Source organism: Felis catus, chromosome B1 (genome assembly GCF_018350175.1).
Source record: "Felis catus isolate Fca126 chromosome B1, F.catus_Fca126_mat1.0, whole genome shotgun sequence".
NCBI lineage: Eukaryota > Metazoa > Chordata > Mammalia > Carnivora > Felidae > Felis > Felis catus.
In genome coordinates this window covers 104,792,430-104,804,652 of record NC_058371.1, presented here as the reverse complement: position 1 = coordinate 104,804,652, position 12,223 = coordinate 104,792,430, and the positions used below count along the sequence as shown (strand labels likewise).

General features: G+C 39.0%; 1 protein-coding gene across 3 annotated transcripts in view; it reads left to right on the top strand.

Moving 5' to 3' along the window:
• The window catches only part of SYNPO2 (synaptopodin 2), a 172,926-nt gene that overhangs the window by 52,521 nt on the left and 108,182 nt on the right, over nt 1-12,223 (top strand). The gene's annotated exons all lie outside the window — the stretch shown is intronic.

Sequence of the window (12,223 nt, the reverse complement as noted above, 5' to 3'; positions counted from 1 at the left end):
GCACAGCCACATGGGGAAGCACCAGTGTCAGTCAGGAAGAAAAAAGAATGAGAAGGCATAGGTCACAGCCTTTTTTGTGTTTTCCGTGGGAAAGGCAAAGCAGGCCGAATAGCTTAGAACTGGTTAGTTTGAATAATTCTTGTGGGCTTTGGGGCATAGGAGTTGTCCTAGTTGTCTGATACCTGGACTCATGTTGATTTAGGGCAGGAGAAATCTTGGTTTGGAGGGTGAGGGTTAGATAAAGGAGGTGGTTGAGGGTAAGGACTTAGGATTGGTCAGTTTGTATATGAAAGGAGTGCTCTCAGGCCCACTGTTTATCCTGTTAGGAATTAGCTACCACTAGGAGGAATAGTCTTTCTCCAGCCAGTAATCCTCACCCCCTCCAAGATGTCAAAACATTATGAAATATAGAAAATAAAAACATAGTTAATACACTACTCTATTGCCCGTTGCAGTACAGTTCATATTTCACTGTATTGTTTACATCTCCCAAACTTGCTCCTTGTAGGTTTCTTGAGAGCAGGGGTCCTGTCTGTCTTGTTCACCACTGTAAGCCCAGGGCCCAATGTGGTATTTTTCACATGATAGATGCTCAGTAAATTTTAGTGGAATGAAAAAATGAGTGGACATCTTTCTGCCTGACACATGTGGTTAGTGTTTAACCAGGAAAACACTACTTTTTCTGATTATAGATTTGGTTATATCAGTTAATTGAGTAAATTTGAGTTAATTGAGCATATTTTCATTTGGTTTAAGCGTGAGGTTCTTTTTCTTCCAAACTAAGTAAAATTTAGTCTAGCTCAGCATAGTGTACATTACGTAAAATTCTCTAAAGACAGCAATACATCTTTATGTTTCCTGTGTTAGCTGGTGGTTACTAGGTGAGATTTTGCCCTGTGGGGATATTTGACAGTGTCTGGAGATGTTTTTGGTTGTCACAACTGGCATCTAGTAGATAGATGCTAGGGATCCTGTTAAACATGCTACAATAAGCAGGACAGCCCCTCATGACAGATGCTTATCCAATCTAAAATGTCAGTAATACTGTTGTTGAAAAGCCTTCTTTTAGAGGATATTGTGTTTGACAAGTTTACCTGAAGAGACTTCACACAACCAACCTTGTCCCCTGACTCTCCCATGAAGCGATTACAAGTTAACTAGCTAATATCTTAGAGGTAAATATAGCAGCCCTGAAGGGAAGAGTAGTTTATAGAGAAGGAGACATCACAAGCTACAAGCAAGGGGTTCAGTGTTGGGATAGATACCTTTCCAGTTTGAAAGGAAACCTAACTGGATTGAGATATAGCATGACAACATTGAGGGCTGAGCTTAAGATGAACACCAAAGCTATAGGCTTTTTAGCTGACAGTTAAAGAGTATGACTTGAAGTTAACTGGGGCGCCTGGGTGGCTCGGTCGGTTAAGCGTCTGACTTCAGCTCAGGTCATAATCTCACGGTCCGTGAGTTCGAGCCCCGCGTCGGGCTCTGTGCTGGCAGGTCAGAGCCTGGAGCCTGTTTCGGATTCTGTGTCTCCCTCTCTCTCTGACCCTCCCCCGTTCATACTCTGTCTCTCTCTGTCTCAAAAATAAATAAACGTTAAAAAATAAAATAAAAAAAAAAGAAGTTAACATAAGTGATGTGGGGGGAAGGGAACAACCATAGAGAGCTTATAACTTCAGAATTGCTCTCTTTAAAATTGGGAGTTGTCTTCTCAGGCCAACATGCTGCCACTGATCAGAGCAATGCTGTCACACCTTCTTGGAACAGTCTTCCGAACTTGTGTCATGTTCTTTTGACAAACATCAGAGGTTGCAAACATTGCCCTCTAATGCAGTTTAAATTTAGGGGAAAAATCAAGTTATATGGACCTGTATATGGCGAATAAGGAGAATAATCCACGTTCCTAATGCCATGCTCATAAAAACTGAGGATGAGCTATAAATTAAATAAATCTGACTCTAAAGGCAATTCTAAAAGAAGTTCTAGAAATGTCTTGAGCTAAGTCAACATCACTGGAGGAAGTTTGGGGAGAAATGTTCATATTGAGGCATGAGTTTTAGAAAAACATTACTTGATAGTCATGTTGCTTTCAGTGCTACAAATATCTGGAAGTATGAATATGTGTGAACAACCAAATTTCTGATAGTGAGAATATTTAGCACAGGTCTTATTACACTTTTTATATACTGAAATTTAATTTTTTTTAAACATTTTTAAGCAATGTCTACACCTAACATGGGGCTCAAATGTACAACCCTGAGATCAAGAGTCGCCTGCTCTACTGACTGAGCCAGCCAGGTGCCCCTTAAAGTTTAATTTTGAAGCTGACACCACACTTCAAATTTAGAATTTCTACTATAGGCAAGGAAGTATTTAATTTTTTCCCTCAGACGTTAGCTTTACTTTGGCCGTGTAGGTCTGATCTAGGATAGCTTTTCAGTGTCAAATCAAGTGCATGTTTAGTGCATTGTAACAGACTAGGAGAGATAGGTATTGTAACAGAAGAATTAATGAAATTAGAAGTCCATTCCTGGTACCGATACATGGCAGTTTTCCTAAGACTGTCCCGATTTTAAAACTGAAAGTCCTGCTTCCTGGGAAACTCGTCAGTCCTGGACAAATCAAGACAGTTACCCACTCCCAGCTTCTTAGCTAACTCCTCCATTCTTTTTTGGACTATCTGCAGTGAAAACAAAACAATGACTCTTGGTAGTAAATAAAGGAACAAGGACACATACCAACTTGAGTCAAACAGCAACATTCCTTAGCTGAAAGTAAGTTGGGCTAATCACTAACTTTCATGCTGATGCAAACTGAAGTCAAGTTCTATTTAATGGTGATGGTGATGGCTAAGGCCATGTTTTACCAACCAATGACAGAAACAGTTACAAGGATAATAATACAATTGGGCAAGTTTTACCCACCATGCTTATTATATTTGTTTTTGTTGTTTAGGAGATATTTTGACAACTTATGTCCTTGGGCAAGGAAATAATTGGCTTATTTAGTCCTTCAAAGACTTTGTATGTAGTTCTAACAATTATCTATGATGCCTTAAAAATAAATTATGGGTGGAGTTTGAGTCAACACTAAAAGTATACATCACTGAGAGGGAATTTAGGGTTATATAGATAGGGGAGAGGATGGTGTGGTGGTTAAGCACGAAGTCAGGAGGAACTGTGTTTGTATCCTGCCTTACCACTTAGGAGTGTATAACTTTGAATTAGTTGCTTGCCTTTCTAAACCTCAGTTTCTTCATAAAACAAACAACAGGCACAATTATGGTACCTGTCCCTTGGACTTGCTGTTTATTTAATGATAAGGAATATATAATGGTGTGCCCAGCACATAGCAAGGATTTAAGAAATGTGAGCCATTATTATTTTCACCTACCCAAGTTCCTATAGTAGTGTATCCTGACTATATTAAAAAATTTTTTTTAAGTTTATTTATTTATTTTGAGAGGGAGAGAGAGCACACATGTGCAAGCAAGCAGGGGAGGTGGCAGAAAGAGAGGGAAAGAGAGAATCCCAAGCACATTCTGTGCTGTCAGCACAGAGCCCAACACGTGGGTTGAACTTATGAACCATGAGATCATGGGCTGAGCTAAAACCAAGAGTTGGATGCTTAACTGACTGAGCCACCCAGGTGCCCCTATTCTGACTATATTTTAGAGTCAGGTTGTCTCTTTAATTCCTTATTTCTTATCCATTGCTCTTTGCAGTAGGATTTTTAAAATTATTTTAAAATTATTTTAAAATTATTCAAAGAGCATAGAGAATTCTGATAAAAGATGTTTTACTATATACCAGTCTAGGTTCCAAAGATCACTGTCATGTTACTATAGGAGAATATTGATAGAAATAAATCGCCCATGACTAAAACTCTTTGTAATTGTCCCCAAAACAAGATGAGTTAAGGAAGAAAGGAAAGAAATTCTAAAAGCTAAGACTGCATACTTAAAAGGAAAAAAAAAAAGACTTGAATTAATAACATTGGAACCAGATTTGAACTACTCTCTAGTAGTTCAAGATACTGCAATGACTTTTTGAATATCTTTAGTTTATCTTGCAAGGCAGGATACATTGAAACATACGTTACTTGGGACAAGAAAGTAAGATGTGTTATTCTTATCTATTAAGCTAAAGATATTAGAAACTAAGACATGACATTGCAGGGTCGTTACTACACAGGTTTTAAAAAGCAAGATGAGAGGCACCTGGGTGGCTCAGTAGATTGAATGTCCGACTTCAGCTCAGGTCATGATCTCGTGGTTTGTGAGTTTGAGCCCCACATCAGTCTTGCTGTTGTCAGCACAGAGTCTGCTTCATGTCCTCTGTCCCCCTCTTTCTGCCCCTCCCCCTCTTGCACATGCTCTCTCTCTCTCTCTCTCTCTCTCTCTCAAAAGTAAACATTAAAAAAAACAAAAAATAAAAAATAAAAAGCAAGCTGATAGGCCCAAAACTGTCCTATATAGCTATCTTCTAAAGTTCTGTAATATGCTGACTTCAAAATTAGGGTACTATATATATGGAAGCAAAATAGTCAACAATTTATCCCTCAAAAGTTTCTCTTACAGCTGGTTTGAAAACAGCTATTTGACCAAATAACACTTTCTTGAAAAACACGAATAGGAAAATACCTGGAAAAAGCAAGATGTGTTCACTGTAGGGCATTCTAGATAAAGGTAGGTTGAGATCATGTCATCTACCAAGATAATCAGAGGTAGACTGAAAGAAAAGAAATGGGAAGGACAGGCACACAAAACAACTTCCATCCAGAAACTTCTCTACATAAAATGCTGTAAGTAGCTCCAGATGCCATAAACTTAAAAGCATGTGTTCTTCTGTGGTGTATATGGGTTTTATTTTCCGTGTAGGACCTGACATTGATGGTTTAGAAAGAAAGGTAAGACATCAGGCAGAAACAGCACTTTCTTGCCAAATGAGGGCTCAAGCAAGACGTGCTATTTGGTAAACTCCAGTGCTCTTTTGGAAACAGCTGACATGATCAGGAGAGGTCACTGACTTTCTCGTTCTTTCTGTGACCCAGTTTTAGAAAATTGCCACCAAAAAAAGAAGAGAAGAGGTATCAGAGGATGTTACAGTCTGGCCTTCAGATCCTGGGTTAGGCTCTGCCTTCCTGTATGAGTCCTGAATACTGTTGCTTGCTCTCCATTGCATTCTAATTATAAAATTAAAGTAGTAATTGGTTACTCCTTTTATGTTCTTCAAACTTCATTAGAATTGCTCTAATACATTTTATGTCTTCATTAATATTGTTGGAGATTGTAAAATCTTAGAAAGTTACACTAAAGTGTGTTTAGTCTCCTTATAATTTCACTCTAATGTTGTAAATCCATTATAAAATAATTTAGTATGTTGTCTTTTCTAAATCTTTTACATAAAGGGCAGAAAGAATTCTATGAGTATTTCAAGAATAAATTCAATAACAGGCTTTTATTTTTCTATTAAAAGCATTATGATTAAAAGAAATACATTTAGGCTAGGACTTTTGGGTCAAGTACTTTGAGCTGACCAATATTTTACTGAATTGATTGTCTTGCTCTTGTGTAGCTAGAAATTTGATCAAATACCCTTCTTAATCTCTGTGTTCTATAAAGATGAATTTTTTTTTACTGTTTAAAACCTGGTGTTTCAAATCTTTAAAAAAATTACACTTTTAGGCTTCAAGTCCATTTAATTTATCTTTAAGCAGATTGACTTAATTCTATGAACTTCAGAGTCTCTAGTGATAAACTTCTCCATCATCTTTGTATTATCTCTTTTATAGCCAGATGGGGAAAATGGTTTACATCAGGCACAATGTATATTTGAACAATAAGGTCACAAGCAGAGTTATATTACCTTTTATGGGCAGTGAGACATGTAATGTGTTGCAGCTTTCTCTTTTAAGCTACATAGCAAATCTGATACAGCACTTTGTTTTAATGCCTGGATTCCCATATGATATTATTTCCTAAGCATATTCATGTCAACAACCTGAGCCTTATTAAAGCAACATTTCCTCTTGAAATGTAGAGGAGGAGGATGGCCTTCAGTTCCAGTCCTCCTAAGTTTGATTAAAGCCACCTGAAATGAGTTTATTGTCTCACACTCTGCTCTTCATCCTCTGTTGTCTTCAGCTCTCTCTGTCCCTGTAAGGTTGGAATCAGTATAATATTAATAATTCCCAGAGGTGCCTGGGTGGCTCATTTGGTTAAGTGTCTGGCTTCGGCTCAGGTCATGATTTCATGGTTGGTGAGTTCAGGCCCCCCTTTGGGCTCTTTGCTGTCAGTGCAAAGCCTGCTTAGATTCTCTCTCCTCCTCTTTCTCTGCCCTTCCCACCCCCCGAAAAATAAACATTATAAAAAAATAAGTCACAGCCCTAAAGAAATAATCATCACACTTCTGCTTTAGGATCGATTCCTGTGTTAAAAGGCAATTTCAAACTCTATGGATGATTAAAACAACAATGAAAGCAACTTAAGAGAATGGAACAGTTTAATTCTAGCCTGCAGGATATGTTTTAAGTTTTAGTAGGAAGTGCTACCATAGCATTGTGTGTGTGTGTGTATATATATATATATATATATATATATATATATATATATATACCCATGTATACAATTTTAGGAGGACAGGGTAGGTTAGGAATTGGCATGATTTAAATAATACCAAGAGACAGGATGCCATTATCACCATAGTCTAAACTGTTTTTCATTTAATGTCACCCTAGCTTTGGGGGATCTGATTAATATTTGGTATTTCCAGCAAAAGATAAAGAATTTTACATGTCTATAATGGTCCAAAAGGAAACTTCTTTGGCTAGTTAACTCTATAAGCAAAAGAAAAAAAACCCTCATTCCCACTCTACCCTCACCCCCCACCCCCCACAGAAATTATATAAAGAGAGCTACAAAGTGGTTGGTTTAGAGCTTTGTCTGGTTTAATGTACCAACTGTGCTTTATTAAAGATGGAGCTTTTAAAGTTAATTGATTGCATTAATATGATCCAGGTTGTTACGATCCTTGTTCATAGGAATTAAGAACAAATTAATCAAGTACAGGATAAAAATTAGCAGTAGGAATGAAAGGTAAATTTTCTTAGGTAAGAAAGGAAGTGGTTGGGACATGAAGTGCTCAAAGGCAGGTTTTACCACAGTGATTCTCAGACTCCCAGAGTGCTTTGCAATCACATGGTAGGCTTGTTAATACCACAGATCACTGTCTCCACGCCCCAGGGGTGAGGTCCAATAACTGCAATTTCTAATAAATTCTAAGATCCACACTTAGAAAACACTGTTCTACCAAAACAGGCCCTCCTGGGTCAGACGGCAAACTGAGTGCTCTCCTGCCAGTGCTCTTAGGCCCAGGTAACATCCCTGTGCTGACCCCGAAATGAAAAGGGGGGATTTTCTCCTTCAAATGCCATGTTCCTGGAATCATGATCACTGCCCACTTTCTCTTTTTATTCCAGAAGCATTTTCTCCACTACATCCATCTCCAGACTATACGTGGGAATCTGTACAAATATATAAGTTTTCATTACAGTGAGAAAGGAATTGATGTATGTAAATTTATAATCAAGGTAAATTATAAACAGGCCATATCATGTTATTTGCTTAGCTTGGCACAACTTAAAGCATTGAGTAAGCACTTAGAATAGTCCTCTCTGGTTAGTAGTTGAAGGATCTTTATTTATCCACCAACCCCCGCCCCGCCCCCCCCGCCCGCCCCGCCCCGCCCCCCCCGCCCGCCCCGCCCCGCCCCGCCCCGCCCCGCCCCGCCTCGCCTCAGAGTTTTATTTTTTTTTTTTAATTTTTTTTTTCAACGTTTATTTATTTATTTGGGACAGAGAGAGACAGAGCATGAACGGGGGAGGGGCAGAGAGAGAGGGGGAGACACAGAATCGGAAACAGGCTCCAGGCTCTGAGCCATCAGCCCAGAGCCCGACGCGGGGCTCGAACTCACGGACCGTGAGATTGTGACCTGGCTGAAGTCGGACGCTTAACCGACTGTGCCACCCAGGCGCCCCCCGCCTCAGAGTTTTAAAACAACAAAGCCTGGGTCCCCTCTCAGACAAATTGCATAAAAATCGCTAAGTGGGGGCTTGGTAATTAAAAGCCTTCACGATAGTACTAATGTGCAGCCAGGGTTAAGAACGATTGGTAACTCACTGGTTATCAATGGGGTGATATCACTCACAGGGGTGAAAATTAGTTCTTGGGGGGCAAAAAATATCTTGGCTATTATCATGGTTTGTGGGCCTCCAAAGTGCTGCAGTACCTACATGAGGGTATAGTATATCTGTAGTATTAGCATTTCATGGGATGAGGCAAAATAGGGAAAAAAAATTCTTTAGGAAGTGATTATGAAAAAAGGTTAAGAAATATTGCCTTAACCCTGAAAGACTGCTGTAAGTTTTCCATAATGTTTCTTCCTTCTAAAATGCAACATAGAGGCACGTGGGTAGCTCAGCCTATTGAGTGTCTGACTCTTGATTTTGCCTCAGGTCATGCTTCCAGGGTTTTCGGATTGAGCCCCCCATCAGGCTCTGCACTGAGCATGGAGCCTGCTGCCTGCGTAAGATTCTCTCCCTCTGTGCCTCTCCCCCCCTTATGCCACACCCCTCTAAAAAATGCAACACAAATCGAGTTGAATGCTGTTACAGGCACATTGGTAGGAAAAACAATTATTAAAAATTCTATTACATGTTGGTCATCTAGCTAGCTACTTTTATTTTATTTTTTACTGTGCATTTATTTCTGAGAGAGAGAGAAAGAGAGAAAGAGAGAGAGAGAGAGAGAGAGAGAGAGAGAATCCTAAACAGGCTCCACACAGTCAGTGCAAAGCCCAAGATGGGGCTTGAACCCACAAACCATGAGATCATGACCTGAGCCAAAATCAAGAGTCAGACACCTAATCGACTGAGCCACCCAGGTACCCCTAGCTAGCTACTTTTAAATGCATTATTGAGTTAATCCTCATTATCCTGTATTTTTCCTTTGGAATATACATCAAACTTATATTTAGTTTAGTTTGATTCTGGCTTCATTCCATTTTCAAAATATTTTATAATGAAAATAATTACTGTCTTCATGAGGCTTATTGAAAAATTCTGTTTGAAGCTGTGAGGCAACCAGGTGGCTTGAGATTTCTTTCACTCTAAACCACTATCAAATAAATGCATTTAATCAATTTTGGAAAGCATAACATTCCATTAAAAGAAATCACAGAAGCAAACAACCACCATATCCTCATCTCAATAGTCTTATTTTTCTAAAGAAGTCTAGAAAATGATCATTTCATTGATTTGTAATACTATAGTTTTCAGAGTAACTTGCCACAAGAAAGGCAAATATATTAAAATACCTGTGGTATATTGCTATTTGCAAGGGTACAAGATTGTTTTAAAAGGTACCCAAGGATTTTGTTATTCAGGTATGGTGAAGCCAACAAATCAGGAGACAATCACCTTTAAAAAGGTAGTTTGTTACTCACAGTTCCCAAGACGAGGAGACATGCCAAGCCATGAAGGACCACAGGGGAAGAACCAGGGTTGGTCAGGAGGCAGAAGGAGAAAGGGGAGAGCATGGGCAAAAGCCTTCAGTGTGGTTTTCCAGCTAAGGATGGGCAAGGCAGGGTGAGAGGTTTAAGTAAGGTTGGATAGTTGGAATCATCTGAGTGCTGTGGGCTGTGGTGGTACAGGAAGGGGGCTGGTCCCTATTGTCTAATACTTGGCCTTGAGATGATTAGAGCAAAGGAGTGCCAGATAGAGGTGCAAGGGGGTTATGGACCCAGGATTGGTTGGCATATCAAAGGCAAGGCAAGTTGTTTACTATCTCTAGGAATTAGCTAACCTGGGAAAGGCAGTCTCTGCTAGTTGGTAAAACCCCAGATGTCCGAGCATCAAGAATACAGAAAATAAAAAAACATATAGTTAACGTAGTTAAATATAGGTAATACAAAGGTGTGTCCCAGAAAGTCAGAGCCATAAACTACTCGGGCTGTGGAAACAGAGGAAGATACTTGAATGTTGTGAAAATAATGTAACCAGGGGACTATTAAGTCTTCTGGTCTACTTCTATCCAAGGAGAAAGTTTTAACCAAGTATGAAGATGTTCAAATCTTTCTTATATTGTATACATAACTCAAGAAAAAGCACTTGTCCTGAACAGTGAGACTAGTTGGGAGGAAGCAGATGGCGGGAGGAATTGATAGACATTACAGCCTGGATAATTCTGTCCTGTCTTATTCTGTGTGTGCTTGGCTCATGCAGACACAGTGTGTACTGATGGAAGTTCAGAGCAGACACTTTCTGTTACCGACAGCAGCAGTACATGAAGAAACAGCAAGTTTGTTGGGACCCAACAATGAAAATTTATAGCTTCACAATTGGACCAGGACTTTCATTATTGCTGTAGTAGTTATCTTTACTGTTTAACAGAAGGAAGGCAGCATTGTGTCCTGAAAAGAAACCTCATTGTGTTGTAAAGCAGGCCAAGGCTGAAATTCTAAGTCAGCTCTTTACTAGCTGCATAACCTTGGGCTACATATGCTACTTCTCTGGACTTGGGTTTTTTCATCACAAAATGCAAATTACATCTATTCTTGAGATTGGAAACAACTGAGAAACAAAACATAGGAAACAGATGAAGATTTAAATATAAAATTTAAAAAAAACCCAAAAAACTGAAGTTGGGGCCCCTGAGTGGTTCATTTGGTTAAATATTGGACTTTTGGTTTTGGCTCAGGTCATGATCTCACGGTTTCAGGAGTTTGAGCCCCACATCGGGCTCCCCGCTGGCAGTGGGATTCTCTATCTTCCTCTTTCTCTGCTTCTACCCCACTCATGCTGTCTCTGTCTCTCTCAAAATAAATAAATAAACTTAAAATAAAAAACAAAAACAAAAAAAACTAAGGTGAATTTGGGGATGTGGCTAAATGTGTAGCCATAATGAGCTTCTTTAATATTTGACCCCAGAATTAAATTTCCTCACCCAATCTCAGGCAAAGCTGGAGAGAGCCCATTCTTTCAAACTTATCACAAGGACCAGTTGAGTAAGATTCTTGGGGGATGCAGAGCAGCAGGGGATGGCTTGATCTAAGCTTCCTCAGTACCTCCTCCCAGTCTCAACAATCAGGGAGGCGACTCATCCCTCTGCTTGAAGAGTGATTGAGGAAGGGTGAACGAGTCAGTAAGTCCCCACCTCCCTGCCATGGAAAAAGTACAAATGGGGACTGGAAATCCCCCTTCACTAGTAAGTAAGCATCCTAAATGGAAAGAGATAAAATTCATTAAGACTTCATTTACCATATATGGATTATTCCTTCTCCTGATATTGAAATTCAGTGAAATGGCTGTCTTTTTTGTCTTTAGTTTTTTCCTTCTGAAATATCCAAAACTAATTTTTTTAATGTTTATTTATTTGTTTTGAGGGGGAGGGTGAAGGTGGGGAAGAGAGAGAGAGAAAGAGAAAGAGAATTTCCCACACATTCTCCCTGTTGTCAGCGCAGAGCCTGATGCAGGGCTCCATCCCACGAACCGTGAGACCATAACCTGAACCAAAATCAAGAGTCGGATGCTTAACCAACAGAGCCATGTAGGCGCCCCAATGAAACAAAATTTTTTAATTTATGAGAAAAGGGTCTCTTTTTTTGTTTTGAGAAAAAAGGATGTTCTGTCTGAATCCAAGTTACTTGTAATTATGTATTCTGAATTAACACATTGATTTTATACATGATTCTTGAATTCCACTCCAATAAGACTGCAGATTGGTTAAAATGCCAGAAATAATGTAATAGCAAGCTAAATATGAATATTAAGTTTTACCATTCAGTTGTTCTTATTGGTATTTTAATTGATCACATTGGATGGTAGGTATTTAATTCATCTTTCCAGATAGAACAATTTAGCATATTCTTCATTAATATATGTACAGGTCATCAAAAATTGAGAATTTGGTATTTTCCAGCAATGATACTAAAACATACTATTTATTAAGTACTTTGTCAGGCATTGTGCCAAATGCTTTATAAAGCTTTACTTCTAATTGTATACCAACTCTAGAAGGAATTATTTTTATCCCAATTCTATAAAAGAGAAAACTGAAACTCATAGAGAGTTGAGTAATTTTCCCAACGCTACACGGTTTGAAAATAGTAAAGTCAGAATTCTCACTCAGACTCCTGCAATGCCCACATTCTTTCCTTTCCTTTAA